This window comes from Pteronotus mesoamericanus, unplaced genomic scaffold, assembly GCF_021234165.1.
Source record: "Pteronotus mesoamericanus isolate MK-2021 breed Mesoamerican mustached bat unplaced genomic scaffold, CSHL_Meso_final contig_68, whole genome shotgun sequence".
Classification (NCBI taxonomy): Eukaryota; Metazoa; Chordata; class Mammalia; order Chiroptera; family Mormoopidae; genus Pteronotus; species Pteronotus mesoamericanus.
The window spans coordinates 7,225,023-7,245,480 of NW_026555234.1; the positions used below are offsets into that span (position 1 = coordinate 7,225,023).

Consider the following 20,458-nt stretch of genomic DNA (forward strand, 5'->3'; position numbering starts at 1 on the left):
CTTAAACTTGCAAGATCTATCAGCAAGGTTAAGTGAGGGCTTCCTGTATTCAGCAACATTCAGTGAGGACTTACTGTATGCCAGGACTTTCAAGCAAGAATAACAACACAAAAATAAATGCAAAGTCTCTGATCTCAAAAAAAAAAAAGGTACAATAATAATAATAGTCAGAGGCAATTAAGGTAAAACAAAGTCATATAAAATAATGAAATATTTGTTTGACATACTGTGTACTCACTACATGCCAGATAGTGTGTAGTTCAATTTTCATAATAACTCTATGAAGGAAATTCTATTTTTAATCCTAACATTATAAATGGGAACACCAAAGCGTAAAGATATAAAATATATTGTCCATGTTGGTACAGATAGTAAATGGTGGGTGACTATTAGATTCCATCACAGGAATACCTGAGTTCAAAGCTATTATCAAAAACATGGACATATATTTCTTCAATAAATATTGATAGTCTATTACATGCCAAGCATACCAGTTTTAAACATTGACCTCAAGAAGCTTATATTCTAGATTCTAGGGGAGGAAACACACAATAAGCCATATCATACTATGTTAACTTTTTCACTTAGTTTTAGGTATAATTTAAATATAATAAACTACATCAATATGAAGTTTAAAATTAGATGAATTTTGCCAAATTACCACAGTCATGTAACTACCGCTATGCTTACAATTTAGGACATTTCCATTGCTCCAGAGAACAACCACATGTCCCTTTGCGGTCAGTCCCCTGCTCCACCCACAGCCACTAATAACTGGTGACCTGCTTTCTGTCACCGTAGCTTTGTCTCTTTTGTAATTAATTTCATATAAACAGAATTATACAATATGCAGCCATTTGCTTCTAGCTTCTTTAAAACATGTGCATAACATTTTGCGATTTACGCATGTTGTTTCCCGTATCACTAATACCTTCCTTTTTTGCTGAGTATTAACTGATTAAACAAATATATCACAGTTTGTTTCCCTGTTCACCAGGTCATGGACATGGGGCTGTGTCCAGTTTTTGGTTATTATGAATAGAGTACATGCCCTAGAGAAGGACAAACTGGAGAATGAATCAAAGGAGGGCAAGGCCCCCCATGACACACATGCACAAGGACAACCCCAGCCTCGCTTGCGAGAGTAAGATACCCGCCATTTTCTAAGAACTGTGGAAAATAATTATTTAAAGAGCTAATAGTTATTGAATGTTTACATTTTGAAAGGCATCGTCTTAAGCATTTTTCAAATATGAATGCATTTATTACTTATACCATCCCCTTGGGCAGAGGAGGGATGTTATTATTCCCATTTTACAGATGAGGAAACTGAGGCAAACAGGAGGGTCACAACCTGCCTAAAGACACAAAGCTGGATTGGTGAAGCCAGGATTGGAGTTCAGGGAGGTGAGTTCCAGCCTTCCTACTTCCGCGTAACACAACATTCAACCTGTAAGATATAAAAACATACGATTACACTCTTTAAAACCAAATATGGCAAAATGTTTACCATCAATGAATCTAGGCAATGGGTTAAAGGGTGATCAATGTGCTTTTTTAATATTTATGTAATTAAAATTTTTTTTGATAAAACAATAGATAAAAAGTTAGCTTTTGAGGGGTTTACAGCAATGTGAGGAAAAAGCCAGCACATAGACACACACACAAAGTTCCAGTGAGTGAAAAACAGTAAATTCTAAGAACCTAAGTCAGACTCGGATATGCCTGTTGACAGGTCCGTGCCTACCCCACGCCCAGCTTCTGAACTCCCTGAAGCGGGGAACTGTGCCCGGCGGCCGCTGCACTCCCCGTGCCCAGTGCTGGATCTAGAACGGAGCTGGTGCCTAATGAACGCTCGCCTACCCAGTGAGTGGAAGCGTGGGGGCAGGAGGTTCAGCCTGCTATAGGGAGGTGGTGAGAACTGTAGTGTGCCCGTTGCCTCGGGCTGCTGTACCAAAGCACCGCAGACTGGGCGACTTAGAAAAGGAAAAATGGATGGTCTCACAGTTATGGAAGCAAAAAGTCCAAAGTCATGGTGTCAGCAGAGCTATGCTTTCTCTGAAACCTGCAGAAGGGAGAACCCTTCCTTGCCTCTTCCTGGCATCGGGTGGTGGCCGTCGCTCTTTGGCAGGCTGTGGCTTGCAGTCACGTCACTCCAGTCTCTGCTTTTGTCATCACAAACCATAGCATTTGTCCTGTGCGTCTCCCTCTCCTCTTCCTATAAGGACAGCAGTTATATTGGATTACAGCGCATCCTTCTCCAGAATGACCTCGTCTTGACTAACTACATCTGCAACGACCTTATTTCAAATAAGGTCACATTCTGAGGTCCTGGGGATTAGGATTTCAACATACCTTTGGAGGACACACAATTCAACCCATAACCCAAGCGCTGGGAGAGAAGCGGGGGAAGGGAGCATTGATCTGCATCTCTCCAAAATGGCCAGAAGGGCACAAATCCAACCAGAATGCTCTGGCATGGAAGATGGAGAACCAACCTGATATATATTTATTGACAATACTGACATTGCAAGGAATTTTACGACCTCCGCCAATCAAATGCCAGCAACAGCTGGCTTCCCCCGGTGCCAAGTCAGCTTTCCTTAAGCTGCTTAGGACTGGCTTCTCCGCGGCTGTTTATGTTTTCAGAATATTAAGCAGTGTTTAGTCACTTTCTCAGGGAGGGCTTCTCATTGCGGTTTCTAAAAATGTGCTGAATGTGTTTCCAAAGAGGAAAGACGCCAGAGGGCCCTTGGTGGGGCACGCTGGGCCCTGTAATCATGAACAGATGACAGAGTGGCCTGGCTCAGCCTCCAGGAAACGAGCAAAGGTCCGGAGCACCAGCTCACAGCCAGCCCGGCAGAATCACCATGGTATGGCTTACAAAAATTGCCCACAGTTGTCATGGACTCTTGAGTTCTAACGGTTCCATGACCCTCCAGGGGCCTCCATTTTCTCATCCAATAAGGAGGCCCTGTCTTCCTAGCCGTGTGACCGATCAAGAATCCCTAAAAGGCTGCCATGGCCTCAAGTTAGCAGGAAAGACAATGCAGAGACTTTTGCGCTTAGAGAAGTCGGCGCATGGGCCCCACACCTCTGTACAACAAGCCAACAATCAGTAAGCTCTTCTTTCTGCCACAGTGTGTGGAGCACACCCGACAGGATCTGACTAATTTCAACAAAGGGAGGAAAGCGCTTATTGGATAAACCCTAGGGAAGCCTGTAGGACTGGGAGGCCTGAACAATCTCAGGCTTTGGGAGCACAGGAACAGGGAACATGCTCAGGCACCCAAGCAATGGGAGAGCTCTCATAACAAACAACGTCTTCACAGTGGATGGAGCCAAGAGCCCGGGGTGGCTGCAGGTTTTCCAGTCAAGGTTCCAATTCCTAACCTACATGGAATCATCGGCCCTTCTGGGTGAAGAATAACATGAGGGGAATGGGGACTGATAATAAAAGAAGGGCGAGGAGAAGTGTGCTGGACAGAGAGCGGCCGCAGCTCCCACTGGAAGACTGACGTGTAGGTGCCCATAGGACCCACTGAATCCGTCCAAAGGCAGGTCTGCCCACCACAGCCTGCTTTCCCAGGGCCGGTGCCCTGGAAGGTGAGCAGCCCTGGGTCTGCCTTATGTACCCAAACCATGGACAGTGGGTTCCAGGTGGAGAAGCACCCCAAAGAGAGAGCTGTCTAAACAGCAATTTATCAGAGAGACCCCACTGAGCAAGAGGACAGGCAATATCCCTGTTCATCCATCTAAATCTAGTACCTGCAGAAAGTGCCGAGGCCAGTGAGCCCTCCTCTAACTCCTGCAGGAGAAAGATCAATTTTCTTAGTCTGGTATCTAAGACCCTCTGTAGCAGCAACTTTTTACCCCAGGACACTTCCCAGAATGTTCCACGGCTTGTTCCCTGGGGTCCCATAGTACCTTGTACACAAAATCATCTCTGCCCTCCATGTATTAGAGTGATGGGTACCGAGACCTAGGCGTGCCCAGCAAAGGAAGGGCTTCCTTGAGCAACTAGAAATCCCCTGCTTCTCCAAACACTGGTCATTCTATGGGCAGAGAGATTGATAGGCAAGGGGACCACAGAGCAATTTGGGAAGCACCCAAGAAATATTTAGCAGCAGAAAGGAAGTCTATTAAGAGCACTGTGTTTATTCAGAGGAATAAGTGAAAACCTCTAACAAGATTTAAAACACTATAAATTCTTTTAAAAATAATAATAAATGAGGCTACGTTAAAAAGTAAAAACCAAGTTGCCAAGTGCCTCCCTCCAAAAAATCCACAAACCAATTAAAAGACAAAAAGCAAAAGGGGAAACGAGTATTTGCAACAAATATAAAAGGGTGTTAATATTTAACTTTATACCAAGTTCATCCCAATGAAGAATAAAAGGAACAACTGTGTGGTCAGTATATTTAATTGTTTGACAAATATTTATCATGCATATTATGTGCTGGATTCAGGGAAAGAAATGCAAATTGCTTAGGATGATATGAACAGAAGCCTAACCTCACTCAGTAATTTAATAAACTTAAACTAAAACAGAAGGGTGTTGTTTTTATTTTTACCTGTCAGATTGACAATGATTAAAAGGAATTACAAAACATGAGCAAGGGTTTGGAAAAATGGATAGTCACATGGTGGTAATGGGAGAATAAATTGGCATAACTGCTTTGAAGGTCAATTTAGCAAAAGGTCAATATCTATTAACGTATCCTTTAACTCAGAAATCCCACTGCAAAAAAAATTTTTTTACAGGCATACCCACACATGCACTCAAGCATATATGGCTAAAGATATTCATTGCAACATTGCTTTAAAAAGAAATAAAAAAATAAAATACTTTAAACTGGAAACCATCTACATGTTCGTCAATAGTTGATTGTGGATATAAATTATAGTACATTTACATAATAGAAAACCATTCAAAAGAATGTCCCAAAATGACATAAAAGGAATGGTATCTATCAATATAAAAACTTCCACAATATATATTAAGTTAAAAAATAGAAGGCACAGATCAGTGTTTAGAGAATAATGATTATATAATCCTTTCATTTGAGTGATTGTACCAGATGGGAAGCTAGGGGTGTGTGTGTAAGAGAGCGTATGCATCCTAATCTATTTGCATAGGTTATATGTGTGATAATTTTGACTTCATTTTGTCTATTTTCTCTCTATTGTGTAAAATTCATCTCTTGCAATCTACAGATTAATTTGTTTTTCGATCATCACATCCTTGTAGACTATTTTGCTTTCTCGGGAGCCCCTAATTATTTTTTTATTCTTATTCCATCCTTTATCATCTCCTCACATTGTAATCAGCTCTCAAACATGTTATGCATCCAATGGAGATCTCTTTTTAATCTCCCCATATCCCCCATATCCAGAAAGTTTTGCATGATGTGTGATTTTTTTTTTTTTTTTTTTTTTTTTTACCATTTAAATAGAGACATTTCCGTTTGGCATTATTAACTCCCAGAGTTGTCAGTTCTGACACAGGGAAGCATAAAGGTGTGTGTGGTCTTTCCCCAAGGCCAGCTGCTTCTTTTCAGGAAGAGAACTCTAATCCTTAGGCCCTCATTACCACACCACCCCCACGCATAATGCTGCATGAGCAGATTCCCCAAGTTGGACCGGTTCTGTCTATTGGGTCTTGTCCATCTTCCTGGTAAGCACGTCCCAGGAGAGAAAGGCAATACAGTTGGCTGGTCCAGTAAGAGCTGCTCATCATTGTCCTAGAAATATAGTCAGAAGAATTTATAAACGGATGAAGCATTCTGAAATGCCCCCCAAACATACCACATCTGATTCATTCATTCTCTGCTTCAGCTCAGCCCCTCAGATGTAAGGAACAGTTTACGCCCCTTACACAGGACACCCTGGGACACTCATTTCAGAGTTTAGGGAGATCCCCAGAGACTAGAAGTCCAGCTGGGAGAATGCATAGCTGGGCGTGGGTCCTGCACACCTGTTCGGGATGTAGCATTTCAATACCCTTCAGACAGCCAGCAGACAGGGACTGAGACACCAGGGACCACAGAGTCATTGTTTAAATTAGTGCTGGAAGTCATGACTGCAAATTACATGTTAGCACTTTCCTTCCAGATTGTGTTCTTATTAATGGCTATGAAACATGGCCTTGTGAAAGGCACTATTAGCTAACACGGTAGACAGTCATCTAATTAGAAACATAATATCCCAGCTCGGCGGAGATTTTAGAAGTCACAGTGGTAGAGAGTAGAGCAGCAACACATCCCAGGAGCAATGCATGAGAGATAGTCACTAGGCCTTTTTGGGGGGAAGAGTGGTCCCTGTCCCCGGTCACATTTTGTATAATAAAAAAATAACAGCAGCAACAAACACTGATGTCCTGCTCACCACGTGACAGACTCGTTCTAAGTGCTTTTATGTGATGCTCACTTCATCCGCACAAGAGGTCCATAATCCCTGTTCCTATTCCTGCCACGTGTCAAGCCAGGAAACCAACGCCTGGAGAGATAGAGCCACATGGCAAGATAACCAGCAGTCGGTGTGGAGGTGGGGTGACCCTGGAACTCAGGGAGAGGGGCTCGCCGGCAGTCACCCCAACCCCCCTGCTGTACTACGCCTCTGTAACTCACCTGGGTGCCTCCATCACGACTCCCTTCCCCCCTCCTACCCGAGCAAGCGAAACAGCCATGGATAATGGCCATCAGTGTTTGAAATGCTACCTGCGGCCTCAATTTCTTTGCCTAAAGTAGAAAGACCAGAGGCGGGTATTGGAATTAGACAGACTTGTTAGGAATTTGCTCAGCCACTGGCTCGCTGTGGGTCCTTGAGCTGGGTGATTATTATCTCTGACTAAAGTACAGTCATCTGGAGAAGCAGAACAAGAAGGCTCACCTTGCAGCGCGTGCGGGGCAAATGAGACATTTGCAAGCTCCCCAGTGGGAGGATGCAGACATAGGTGTTCAGTACGTATGGGTTCCTGCCCCTGTCCTAGCTGTTCCTTTTCCATATTTCCCATTCTGCTCTCATTCACTTCAGGGCAGGAGAATGATAGAAAACCGCCTTCCCACTCTTCAGCAGCCCCAGGCATTCCTTGGCTTGCAGCTATACCACATGGCATTCTCTCCTGCGTGCCTCTGTCTTCACGTGGTGTTTCTCTCCTGTAAGAACACCAGTCCTATTGGATTAGAGCCCACCCCCCGTCCATGACCTCATCTTAATTTGATTGCTTCTGAAAGACTCTATTTCCAAATAAGGTAAACTTCACAACTATCAGGGGTAGGAATCCAACAAACCATTTGGAGGAGACACAGTTCAATCCACAAGAAAGGGACAAAGGTGCCACACGCACAATAGCAGAGCACGGATCCAGGGGAAACAGAAAGCCGAGGCCCAGGCTTAGAACTTCTGGTGGATTTTCTTCTCTCCATCAGGAAATGTGAATCACCACCCACACACTCCACGGGGAAGGTAGTGGATCAGGAGGCCAGAAACATTGAGGAAAACTTCTTTCTCATAAGAACAAGAGTAAACTTTCTCCTCTAACATCAGCCATGTATTGGGCCCACTCCACATCACCTCCTTTAATAATTCCAACACCCTTGTAAAAAAATATATAAGTAAGGGAAATAAATTCACACTCACGAATGATTAAGCAACTTGCTCAAGATGAGCCCACGGTAAATCTCAGGGCTGGAATGTGAACCCAGCTCTGTCTGGCTCAAGAGCCTGAGAGCTGATGAGAACCACTTACGGGAAAATCCATTACAGCTGTTCAGCATTGTATACACATAAGGAATTAGGGCTGTTTATTATAATATCACTGTAGGCCTGCCATTATTATTGCCACATGGAAATGACAACCACTAGCTGTGGATAAGCTCACCAAGGGGATCCAGGATTACGTATTGAATTGACCTGGTTTCTCTAACTATCCTCCATCTACCTCCCCTATCCTGCAATCCCATCTCATGTCTGGGTCCAGATGGGACAATCCCGGAGGTGTTTGTGCACCTGTAACCCGCTGAGACTCCTACAGTTTGGCCACAGGGTGGAGCGCTAAGACGTTGTGCAGAGTCTGAGTCTCCACACGTGACCTGACAACGCTTCAGTGCTTAACTAGCTCTGGGACCTCAGGCGAGTTACCTAATATCACGGAGCTTCTGTTTCCCCATATGTAAAAGGAGGAGAATCACACCTAGTCCTGAGGTTGTTGTGAGGATCAAATTAAATGTGGCAGCACGTGAAAAACACCTGGTATAGTACCTGAAACCTAGTATGTGTTCAACTAATCCTGGCTGATATGGTACCTTTCTTACCCCTGTAAGGCTCCTCTGTATTTTAGCTCATTGCACTAGATTTCTGTAATTTGATTCAAATGGGTAAGAAGTAGAATGAAAGAGCACTGGCACCACAAAACACAAACACATTGAAATCGTGCCCAAAGGCAGTCATGTTTCAACCAGGTGGTACGAGGTACAAGAAAACACAGGGCCATTAGTTTCCTAGGGCAGAGGTAACCAAGGACCATAAACTGGGTAAGTGAAGAACAACAGAAACACATGGTCCCCCCGGTCTGAGAGCTAGAAGTCTAAAACCAAGGTGTTGGCAGGGCCATGCTCTCAGGAAAACCCCTAAGGTGTAGTCTATCCTTGATCCTTTCAGCTCCTAGGGGCCACAGGACTTCCTCAGCCTAGAAACACACCACTTCAGTCTCTGCCTCCATCTGTGCACATAACCTTCTTCCTGTGTCTCTGTGTCTTAACATGGCTGTCTTCTTTTAAGGACACCAGTCGCATTGAATTAGAAACTCACCCTACTTCAGTATGACCTCATCTTAACTAATTACATCTACCGTGACCCCATTTCCAAATAAGGTGGCATCCAGGGGTGTTAGGGGGTTAGAGTTCAATATGTCTTTTGTGGGGGACAAAATTCAATCCATAATACAACACACAGAGTCCAGGAGGATGGCTCTCACTCTCCTCCCCAGAGCTCGGGCTGTGTCCTGGCTGATGAGACCCTTGAACCCCAGACTCCGTAGACCTTACACGCATAACTCTCTCCTGTTCTGTACTCAGTGACATCACACTGACAGCTTGAAATCAGCCCCAGTGGAAGTATTTCCACCATGACAACCAGCAAGCACTGCTTAAGAGAGTCTGTTCTTTAACATTTACCAGCCCGCAGCTGCCTAAGGGAGTCCCTTAGCTCTTATGGGAGAGAAAAGAGTCAGAACATGGGGGTTTTAGGAGAATAGAGCAGGCAGAACCAGGGAGAACTCTCCCCTTAGGGATAGAAGGTGGTCAGGATGTCTTTTGTGCTCCGATGTAGGCCTATGGCAAAGACTGAAGGAGGTAAGGGGCAGAAATACGACGTGTTTTTTTATAAGCGTGGGATTCTAATGCTGTCTTTTTTTTCCTGGCAGAGATTTGTTTTATTCATCTTTAAACATACAAAAAGCCTCAGAAGTGGCACAGGATGGGTGCTCTATATTTGCTAAATGAAATATAATCATCCCAATCAGAAAAGCAGGTTTTTCTGCACCTTGCTGCAATTTAGCTTCAGTAAAAGCATAAGTAAGTCTAGGATACTGGCCAATTGCTAAACCAGAATGGCTTCTTGAAAGACCTTACAATTCACCTTGGCAACAATTTGCACAGAGCAGTGGCCAGAGCTTTCTCCTCTGTCTCCAGCTGGAACCTGGATGGGAACATCAACCAACTCTCTTTGTTCTCTCCTCATCCACCCACACTCCCAGCAACCTGTGCACGGCCCTGTTAGGCCAAAGGTGTCATTAGCATCACAAAGCCTCTTCCAGATTCCTGTTTACCCCAAGCACTCACCCATCTCTCCACCCTGTGCCTGGGGTGCTCTTTCTAAACACACAACTGACCATTTCATCTCCCTGCTTAAAACCTGAAAATGATTTTTCCCCCTGAGATGCAACCCAAACTCCTTAGCACAGCATTCAAGGTTTTGGGGCTACTATTTGGTTTGGGTCTGGACAGGATGCTTTCATATCTTTCTTTTGCAAACATATCTTGACCCCACCACAGATAGAGATCACAGGTAACCTATGCTGAGCCAATCAGATTTCTCCATCAGATGGGCACTGTGATTGGTGATCCAGCAAGATCACATGACCCAAGCAAGACCAATCTGTGGTCCCTGGGATTTCTTTTTTATTTATTTTAATTATCCTTTCATTTCAAGTTATTAGAAACTTATTTCTAATAAATAAGGAAATAAATATTTGAGGAAATAAATAATGCCAGACTTATCAATGATAGTGTTCCTTACCACACAGGGAAATTCTATATTTACAATAAGATGTCTTTAATCTTGGCTCTGGTTTCTCTAGAGCCAAATCATTTTTTGCCAATACCCAGGCTTTGCCACACAAGCCCACTTCCATTTCACCTCAGTGTTTGGATTTCTGTGATGGGAAAGAACCCTGATCAGCAGGACAGTCCTGGCTCTCTGTCCCTCCAGCCTCACCCATTTCCCTCCCCTGCTCTGTGCTGTCATGTCTCCTATGAACAGGTCTCTGATTATGCCATGCACTCCACGCCTCCACACCTTTGCAGAGTCAGATGTCTTTTCCCAGAATTCTCTTGTCTGCTGGTTGAACATTGACTTTTCTCTCTTAGCTATTTTTTTCTTTGTAAGTTTTTGTCTGTCTTTCCCAGTGTGGATAAGCTTCAAAAGATCAAAATTTAAATTCACTGCTATGTTCCTGCCGTTTATATAAGCCTTGACACATGGTACCTGCACAGTGAATACTGTGTTGAAGAAGTGTATGCACGTGTCCTGAGGATGGGAGAGAACATGGTCATGATGAAGAGCGCAGACTTGGATGCTGTTGGCTTGCTAGACTTTGAACTCACCGGGGACAGGCACTGAGTCTTACCATTTCCAAAGCCTGCAGTGCCTAGCACATGGGGGTGTTCTGTAAAGGTGTGTGGACTGACAGTGTGTAAACTTTTGGAACCTGGGGAGGGCCCCAGGAGCCCCTAAAACTTGAAGGCACTCAGTAAATCTATGTGTGGGCCTAAGTGACCGGTAGTCTAGCCTTCCCCCCCCACTCCCAATCACTTTCCTACCTTTTTGGATGGAATAATAAATTACTTTATTGCTGAAAACAGTAGCTTACATTTATTTATGTCTCACTAAATTCAATATCTGTTTACATCCTTTAATCCTTACCAGAGTCCTACCTCATAGCTACTGTGTTGTTGTTGTTGTTGTTTTTCTTTTTTAGTGATAAGGAAACCAAGGCTCAGGGCTGTTAGGTGATAGGCTCAGAAGTCCATGACTATATATTGGATCAGGAGTGGAGCCCAGGGCCACCTGGAAACACCCCTTGGCAACTTGCCACTACCTTGGCTTAGCTGAGACTCAGGGGTAGGCCCCATGCTCACATTAAGGACAGAGGTATAAATGGGACACGACCCCAGCCTCCAATGGGTTGGGGACTCAGGGAGGGCAGATGATATATAAGCAGGAACATCAGAGTAAGGTACACAAATCAGAGACCTAGTCCAGGCTGAGGACAGTGGGAACAGGGCAATCAGGAAAGGCCTTGCTGTTGAATTCTAACAGCTGAGTCAGAGTTAGCCAGGAAAGGAATAGAGAAGGAAGAGAGAAGACAGCAGCATTCTCCAAAGAGAAAATAAGTGCAAAGGACTAAGAACTGAGCATGGTTAGCAAGCTCAAAGACCAACAATTGAGGCAGGGAGTCAGGAGGGGAAAAGCCTAGATCATCAAGATGTCAAAGGCCACGGGCGTCTCACGAGGCAGTCAGCCTATCCTGAAGGTTCAGACGTAAAAGTTCTAGAACTCAGCTCCTGGGCATGAGTTTTGGAATCAGATGGACCCGGGCTGTCCCGGACTGGATTCCCTGGAATGAGGAGTCAAAAGCGGGGGCCCCTGTGGCATTTCCTTATTATGATCCCAGAGAGCAGGTATGAGGGAAAAGAGAGAAAACAGGAAGGTGGACCAATACAATATGCTTTATCAAGTTGGCTCCCCCAAGGTATGACTGGTTGCCTGGTCCTGCAGGACTGTCTTCCAGGAAAATATATAAAATGCATCTCTGCACATCCAGGTGTCCAGGGGACTAAATGGGGAAAAGTCTAACCATCTGATTTCACTTCCCACTATCAAAGCTATGTCTCATGGGTCATTAATTTCTGGATCTCCTGGGCTACACATGCACAGTTGACTGGGGTACTGCATGTTCATAATCACAGAGAAACCCCAGAGCAGGAAACAGCAGACATGATGCAGAGGTGCCCAGGATGAGGTACTGGCCGATCTCACCTGCCTGATGCTGCCTGTTGCTATAGCAGTCCCTGCACCAGCAACCAGGGGAAGCTGGGAGGATCTGAAGAGGTGCATAAATGAAACGCAGACTCTAGCATCACTTACTGGCTGATGTATCTTGTGTGCTGGGTGAAGACCATTGTATCTTAGTTTCCTCTGATGAAAATAAGAATAGTAATTATCTAGCTCATGAGAAAATTCAAGAGCTTAGGATTGTGACTGGAACCTAGAAAATGCTCATTCGATGACAGCTATTTTTATTATTACTGTCATGATCATCAAGAACAAGAATGATATTGAATGAACTTTCTCTGAGATTCATACTTCGAATCATAACTGGATTTTAACCTAATAGGTACATGGCAGTTTATCATGAAAAATATCAAGGACAACCTTGAGTATTAAAAATAAAAATGCAACACTTTTTTAAAAATCTTTCTTATCTCTGTCCTTGAAATCAAAGCAATCCCTCCCTGTAGAAACCTAATTTGGAAAACACCATGAGTAAGGACTCAGAAGACTGGTCTCTGTTCCATCCCTGCACAGGAGCTGAGGGTCCCTGGGCAATGCCATTCGCTCCATCCCACCAACTGCACTGACTCTGGGCAGGCCCTGGGCCTTGCCTGGGGTGTCAAAGATCAGTCTGGCTCAGCCTTCTGAGAGCTCACAGTCTAACAGGCAGGTACAGACCCTGAAACCGCTGACGGTGGCATCAGGCAATAAATTCTTCACAAGTATGACGAGGAGCCAAGGAGCAAACAGAGAGTCACAAAGGGCCCCTGAGAAAGGAGCTTCCTCACTGGTCAGAAGAACACACCAAGGTGTCCCAAAGCATAGATCAAAGTCCACTAGGGAAGTTGAGGCAATTTAGGTGGTACAAAGACAGGGCATTAAATTAAGTGAGAAAGTTAGTCTCTTTACAACCCTGCTGTTTCATGTAAAAGAGAACAGCAATCTGAGTCTTGCTAATCTTCATTCTGTTAGGAGATATAGGTGGAAGGCTAACGGATCAGAGCTTTGTTGTCTGACACGGCATCTATGTGTGATTGTATAACTTTGTTTCATTTTATTTTACTCTCTAAAACTTTTATGGAAAACATTACTTTCTAATTGAAGATTTTATTTTTAAATATATTTATTTAAGTTTTCAAAAGTAAGTCGATTTAGAAACACATTATGTAAAAATAGTACAGATGGTATGTAAGTGTAGGGAATAACTGTTTTACTATATAATTCAGCAGGAAGTAATCACTTAAATGGACAGCAGTCAAATATAGCAGAAACGATGAAGGTGGAATAAAAGTTTCTAAGTTTGGAAAACAATGGGGTACATGACTTGTAAGGTCTCCCATTTTTAAATATCCCTTTGTCCATTACACAAATACATATGGCTTACAAATACATAATACACAAATCTTCCTGTGGCTTGGAATGAGGATATGATGGCAAGAGCTGAAGCAGCCATTTTTGACCATGCCGTTGTCTTGATGATGGATTCAGGGTTGTAAGAATAGAAAGAAAGGGCAGCTGGGACACTGATAAATGCAGGACCACTGAAGCAGTTTTAGGCCACCTACTGCTAGACTTCTTTTATATGATACTGAAATAAACTTCTTTCCCATGTATTCCACTGTAATATTGCTATTTCTGATAGATGCAGCTGAACCTAATCTAGATGCAGAATTTAGTTCTTGCAAAAGAGGCGCTGTAAGAAATAGAATCTAAAACGTGGCATCTCCTTATTGGATAAGCCACTACAGGTAGATATTAAGGTCTACGATATTGCAGGAAAGAAATCTGGTGCCTCAAGCTCTATGGCGGCAAAACATTAAAAAAAAAACTTATTGCCTACAGAGTGTGGGAACACAGACCACACGCTCTTTAAGGCTGTAATATTTAGACAAAAGGAAAATTCCATAATGTTGGTGTACTAGTTCTCCATTTCTGCTCAACAATTATCTCCAAAACAGCAGCAAGCATTTATTATCTCAGCTTTTTTGGGGGGGGGGGAAGGGGGTGGATTAGGACACCAAGCACAGCTTAGCTGGGTTCCTCTTCATCAAAATTGCTTTTAGGTTACGATCAAGGTATCACCTGGGGCTTCAGTCTCATCTAGAGGCCAAGTGAAAATCCACTTACAAACTCGCTGGCATAGCTGTTGGCAGGATTTAGTTCTGCAAAACATGTTGGACTGAGACCCTCGGATTTTCATTAGATGTTGGTCAAAGTTCTCCCTCTATTTCGTGCCATGTGGGCCTTTCCAGAGGGTAGCCCAGAGGATGGCAGCTGGTTTTGCTCAAGGAGAGGAAGTGATAGAAGGAGAGAAAACAAGCACCCAAATTCTGATCACACAAGCAGCATGTACAACCTCAGCCATATTCTATTAGCCAGCAGTGAGTCACTAAACCATTCCACACCCAAGTGGAAGAAATTATATAATCCCAGGAGGTAGGGATCACTGGGGACCATTTAAGAGGCTCCCTACCACGGTTGGTATGTGACAGCATCATCAGACACTTTTAGCAAAGTTTTACAAAAAGTCAGACAAAAATCTATCCATATACAAGACAAATCAGATGAAATACCATTTGCCTAGCTTGCAGACTTTCATCTGGACTCACTAAGAATCTGCAGTTCGAGGTCTTGAAAGGGTATTAGCTAGCCCGGATTCGCCTTGTTCTACGCTTTGGGACACCTTGGTGTGTTCTTCTGACCAATGAGGAAGCTCCTTTCCCAGGGGCCCTGTGTGACTCTGTTTGCTCCTTGGCTCCTTGTCATACTTATGAAGAATTTATTGCCTGATGCCACCGTCAGCAGTTTCAGGGTCTGTACCTGCCTGTTAGACTGTGAGCTCTCAGAAGGCTGAGCCAGACTGATCTTTGACCCCCGGGGCTGTGATTCCTAAACTTTTGTCCTCAGATAGACTTGCTATAAAAGGGAAATGAGTGCATTGCTTCCTGAAGAACCTATTATTTCAGGTGGTGATCAAGTTGGGAGGGAAGAATGGACAGAACACAGACATCTGCAAGTAAAACCCAGGAGCCTTCAGAGTTAAAACCTCTAGCTGCACACAATATTTCGCTATAGTTCCTTATACATGGAGTTTTCCAGAAGCATATAGGACAGAAACCATCTAAGTTGTTAAACAAGGGCCTGCCACGCAGGGCATGTCATTTTCCGTGTCACGGTGGCTACTGCGTGTGTCCCATCGTCCCCTTTGCTGGTGGGCTCTTTCCGCAGGCGTGCCGCCACTGATTGTCAGGCATGTGGGAAATGAGAAGCAAGTGGGTTCTCTGAGTTTATAGGCCACCAGGGTTCAAGGAGACACAACCAGAGCTGATGGAGAAACTGCACATCACCTGAGATCCTAGACTTTCAATAAAACACCATACCTGGATGAAATCCTGGGGTCCTCTCCCTTATAGAAGGGTTATGTTCTCCCTGTACAAAAAGGTCACTTATACGTTGAGGAAAAACTGAGAAAAAATGTTGGATACCTACCCAATATCTATTGTCTCCTTTTGCCTTAGTAGCAGAGCACTTCCCTTCTGTTTATTCTACACCCAGATAGAAGGCATTTTCCAGCCTTCCTTGCAGCTAGGTGGGACAAGTTCGCTAAGTGCCGCTCAATGAGATGTAAACCCAAGTGGTGTGTGGGACTTCTGGGAAGACTCCTTAAGGAGAGCTGACTTACTTGGAAGACACATCCCTTTCTCCCAAACACCTTATCCTTCTCCTGCTGCCTGGGATAAGGACATAACACGGGACGGCTGGAGCCCCATGGAAGGTGAGGTAGCCTGGAGGATGGAAATGAGCTCTTGAATGATGACCGCAGAGTAGCCACACCAGCCCTGGACTTTCCAGCTCTGCACTTCTTTAATGTAAGAGAAGAAAGATCTTCTACTTGAAGCTGCTGTTACGTTAGGTTTTCACTATTACTGCTGTCAGACTGGGCACCTAGTTCATGCCCAGTTCTATGGAGAGAGAGTTCTGAAGGCAGTGCCTGGCACACAGTAAGTGTTCAATAGCTAGAAGCATTGTTACCACTTTAGTACCATACATGGGTGGGTCCATTTGATCACCCCAACAACCCTAGGGCACATCTTCTTTATTACCACCTTCATTTTACATATATAAACCCTGAGGCACACTAATTTGCCAATTTCAGTCAACCAGTAAGTAATGGGAGTAGAGAGTTGACCCAGACATTTTGGCACCAGAATCCATGCCTTAAGCATTACCCTCCAATTTCTCTCAAGATAGTCAAGCCATCACTTTCTTCACAACCACACTACGTGTCCACAGATCACCCTATACTTTCTAAGAACCACTGCAATGTTCATTTACTGCTGTAAGCTCTTTCAACCTGCTGGCTGGAGTGTAAGGGGTTAACAAAATATGAATTGTAGAAATGTGGTTCCTGCTATGGTGGACAACACCCTTGTACACACGTCCTGTATTCCATTTCCAGCAAACCCGGGTCCCGTCTCTGCTTTTGACCAGAGCTGGCTGCTGGGAGCTGCCTGCTTCTTCCCACCCTGCGCCTGACCTTCGGCTATTTCACCAGAGTGAGAAAGGACAGGGAGTGGCTGCTCAACTAAACGAATCTCGTCGGGTGTCAGGGCCAAGTTGGGGTTACTGTAAGAAGAGCAGGGGAGAAAAGCACAGACTAAAAGGCAGAGCCTCCAAGAAAAACTCCTCCTTGGAAGATGCTGCCTCATTCACACCTTGGCATCACCTGTTTTTCTTGGTTAATCCCCTAGCACGCAGCAGAAAGGGCTGAGGTTCACTGGAAGAGCAGATGAGAAGCAAGAACTATTGGAAATCAGGAGAGATGAGGGAGCCCTGAGGCTGCTAACATGCAGCTCTAAGGCCCTGGGCAAGCAGCTTCCCAAGGAAGAGGAGAAGGTAAAATGGACACAGAGGCCCACCTTGAAGTGTTTCCTACCCCTAGTAAGAGTCAGGAGAGAGATGTGTGAGGTTAAAATTTCAGGACTAATTCAGGAAGTTGGGAAACCAAGTCCCTCCAGCTTGATGTAATATTTCTGTTGTGGTGAGGAAAACTAAAAATAGGGAAAAAGAAAGTGAAACAGAAAGTGTTGAAGGAGTGAACATTACCCAGTACCTGCTGGCAGTTCAAAGTGCGAGATAACAGTGGTCACACTCTGCCACTGTTTCTACGTTGGAGTTTTTCCAAGTACTTTCACCCACCACTAACCACATAAGATTCTCAGCAAAGCAATACTACTTATCCCCATTTTACGCATAAAGGGATTGAAGCACAGATAGGTTAAGTAACTTGCCCAAAGTCACACAGCCAGGATGTCAACCCAACCCAAACAGGAGGTCTCTAGGGACCGTGGGCTTAATTATCACTTCCTCTGGACAAAAACTTTTGCATTGGCAAGGGAGTGAGGAAATGAATCAATTAATTGGTGGCCAAATTAATGAATAAGTAAATTACTGAATGAATAAATTTACAAACTAAGAAATTGAATAAAGAGTTAACAGATGCCACCACTGTTGTAAGGACTGTCTAGGATTTGTTAGATCTCCTTAGTCTTTATCATGGTAATGAACTCTCCAAGAAGTCATTGAATGCAATCAAAATTGTCAGCAATGACAGGCAGGCTGTCTGTGGTGTCGCTTAGTTCCACTAGGAAACAACGATCCAGTACAGGAAAGGGAGAAGGGCAGCCATCAACACGGCTTCTTTTTTCTTCCAAACCCAGCCATGGTGTCTCCCATTCCCCAGAAGCCAAATCACCTGTCACTTACTTTCCAAACAGATTATAATTTTCCCTCCAAAATGCTATTATTTAGAGATTCACTTGGGCTGAATAAAAAAGAAAACACAGGGTGGAAGTATGCTGTCAGTCATTCAGACTTCATCATTGAGTTATTTATTCATTAATTCATTTGTTCCATGCATATCAAGCCCCACCACAGGCCAGCCTCTGTGTTGGACCCAGCCCTGCACTGAGCCGGGAGTCACTGTCTACCTTTGATGGCTCTAGAAACACTCTGAGACCAGGATGGCATGCAGGAGCTTTATTTGGGGGCAATCCTGGACAACTCATACAGGAGTGGGAGCAGGGTTAGACTGGGCAGAGAAGGAAGGTAGTAAGGCTGTGTTATCCTGCTGGTAACTGCTGGGGCTCAGTCCAGCCTACGAACTCAGGGACTTTGTAGAACTTGCTTCTGAGTGACCCAGACCAAGGGTGATCACGGTGGGCTACTTCTCACCTAACTCCCTTCCATCGCTGGGTGAAATGAAGACTGCTCCCAGGGACCCTCTTGCACTTCTGGTCTTCCCTGTCTGTGGCTGCAGAGAAACCCCTCAGACAGGAAGTTGCAGGTGCTGTGGTAGGAAAGAGGCAGGCACTAGAATAGCAGTGTTGAAAGGACACATGTGGGGCCCTACAGCGTTTGCCACAAACATACATGTAGATTACATTTGTAGATAGAGGCATAATCTAGAGGCTACCAATGATGGCGGACAGGAGGAAAGGACTCCATTTCTCCTCATTGGGCTTCCCTGACCACCCTCCAACACAAACACATACACACACAGATAGACACTTAAAGCCAATTAAACACCTCTTCTGGTTTCTTTCACAGCTCACAAGCATTCTTTATTAGAGTACCTCGTATAACTGGTTAAGTTCTTCTCTTTACAAGGATGAAGGGCTTTTTGAGAATTCAAACCCTGGAAAGACTGTGGTTCCTTTTCTTCCGATATTCAATTCAATATAAAAATACTCCTAAACCATAAATATGTGTAAGGAATTTCAAACCAGCTGTGATTTTCCCCATGGTGTGTAGTTGTATATGTACAAAAATATCAAATTATTTTGAAACAGTTTCTTGGTGTCCAGGATTTATTGATGCCCCCGGCACATACTTGGTCTGCCCACTGGGTGGTCTCTACACTGTTCCCAAGACTTGAGTATCATGAGTATCAGGGGAACCTCATCTACTTTAAGACAAGTAGTATCCCCAAGGCCTAGTAACATCAGGTGTAAAGTAGAAAGTTATCAAATGTTGGATGGAAGGAAGGATGAATGGATGGATGGATGGATGGATGGATGGATGGATGGATAGATGGTTGGATGGATGGACGGATGGACGGATAGACATTCAGACAAATGGGTGAATTCTATTTGGATGGAAAGAAGTCCCAGAACATGTCAGAATTTTCAAAGAGGCGAACTCTGAACCCAGCCTTGGAGGACGGTCCGTCGAGGTCTTAGATGGAGATTCAGAGTGGAAGACAGGAATTTCTTGACACTCATTTTTCAGATGTTCTGAACCTCCATTTAATTTAACTTAGCTCTGGTCTCAGATTGGAATCCATCAGGCCCCTGGAGTGAGGGCCTCTTAGGGCCTTCTACTCAGCTTTCTACTCATGGAAAGACCTCACGGGTGGTCTCTGAAGTTGTCAGCAGCCTTGGCTACTGTCACAAATAATTTATTCCCTCTGCTTGGGCATTTGCTACTGAGAGGGACAGGCTAATTGGGTCTTCCTGGCAATCCATGTCAGCTAGAAGCTTCCTGCTAAGATCCGTCTACCTCCTTGCCAACCTTTCTGAGTGCCAAGAAATAACGAGGAAGAACATTTATAAAGCACATGCCTGCTGAGAATACCCTCTAGTGATTGTTTTCCCCAGTGCAGGCTTTCCCTGCCAGCTACTTCAAAGGCTTTTGAAGTCACTGCTAATTTAAAAGCAATAATAAGATTGACATTGAAATGCTTCCCAGCTGGTTTTTCTGGGCAATAACTCTCACTAGTTCCTTTACAACCTGCTTTCTGTTACAATTTGGGATTTGCAAAACATAACTTTTAAAACACATTCAAACAGAACAGAACATGTTTCTAAAACAAAGAAATAGCATGATCCTAACACAGATATAAACACATTCTTCTCTATTTAGGATATATTTCTTAATAATGAACCTCCGTGAATTCAGGTTTGGAGCCGGTGAGTCTTAGGTTCAAAACTCCTCTCTTCCATTTATTAGGTGGGTGCTCTTAGACAAGCTATTTAAGCTCCCTGGACATCTTCCTTAAGAATAAGGCAGAGAAGTGCTCTCTTGAAAGCTGGTCAGGGGAGTGGAAACCCCAAGGGAAGCA

General features: G+C 44.2%; 1 long non-coding RNA gene across 5 annotated transcripts in view; it reads right to left on the bottom strand.

Moving 5' to 3' along the window:
- Positions 1-1,064: 1,064 nt before the first annotated feature.
- Positions 1,065-20,458, bottom strand: part of LOC129077530 (uncharacterized) — a 35,830-nt gene continuing 16,436 nt past the window's right edge. For 4 of the 5 annotated variants that reach the window (XR_008529868.1, XR_008529871.1, XR_008529867.1 and 1 more), the window contains 3 exons: positions 6,892-7,157; positions 5,446-5,744; positions 1,065-1,450 (listed from right to left, as the gene is read on the bottom strand). This is a non-coding gene — a long non-coding RNA (uncharacterized LOC129077530). The remainder of the gene's footprint in view (positions 1,451-5,445; positions 5,745-6,891; positions 7,158-20,458) is intronic. The other variant, XR_008529870.1, reaches the window with a different exon arrangement.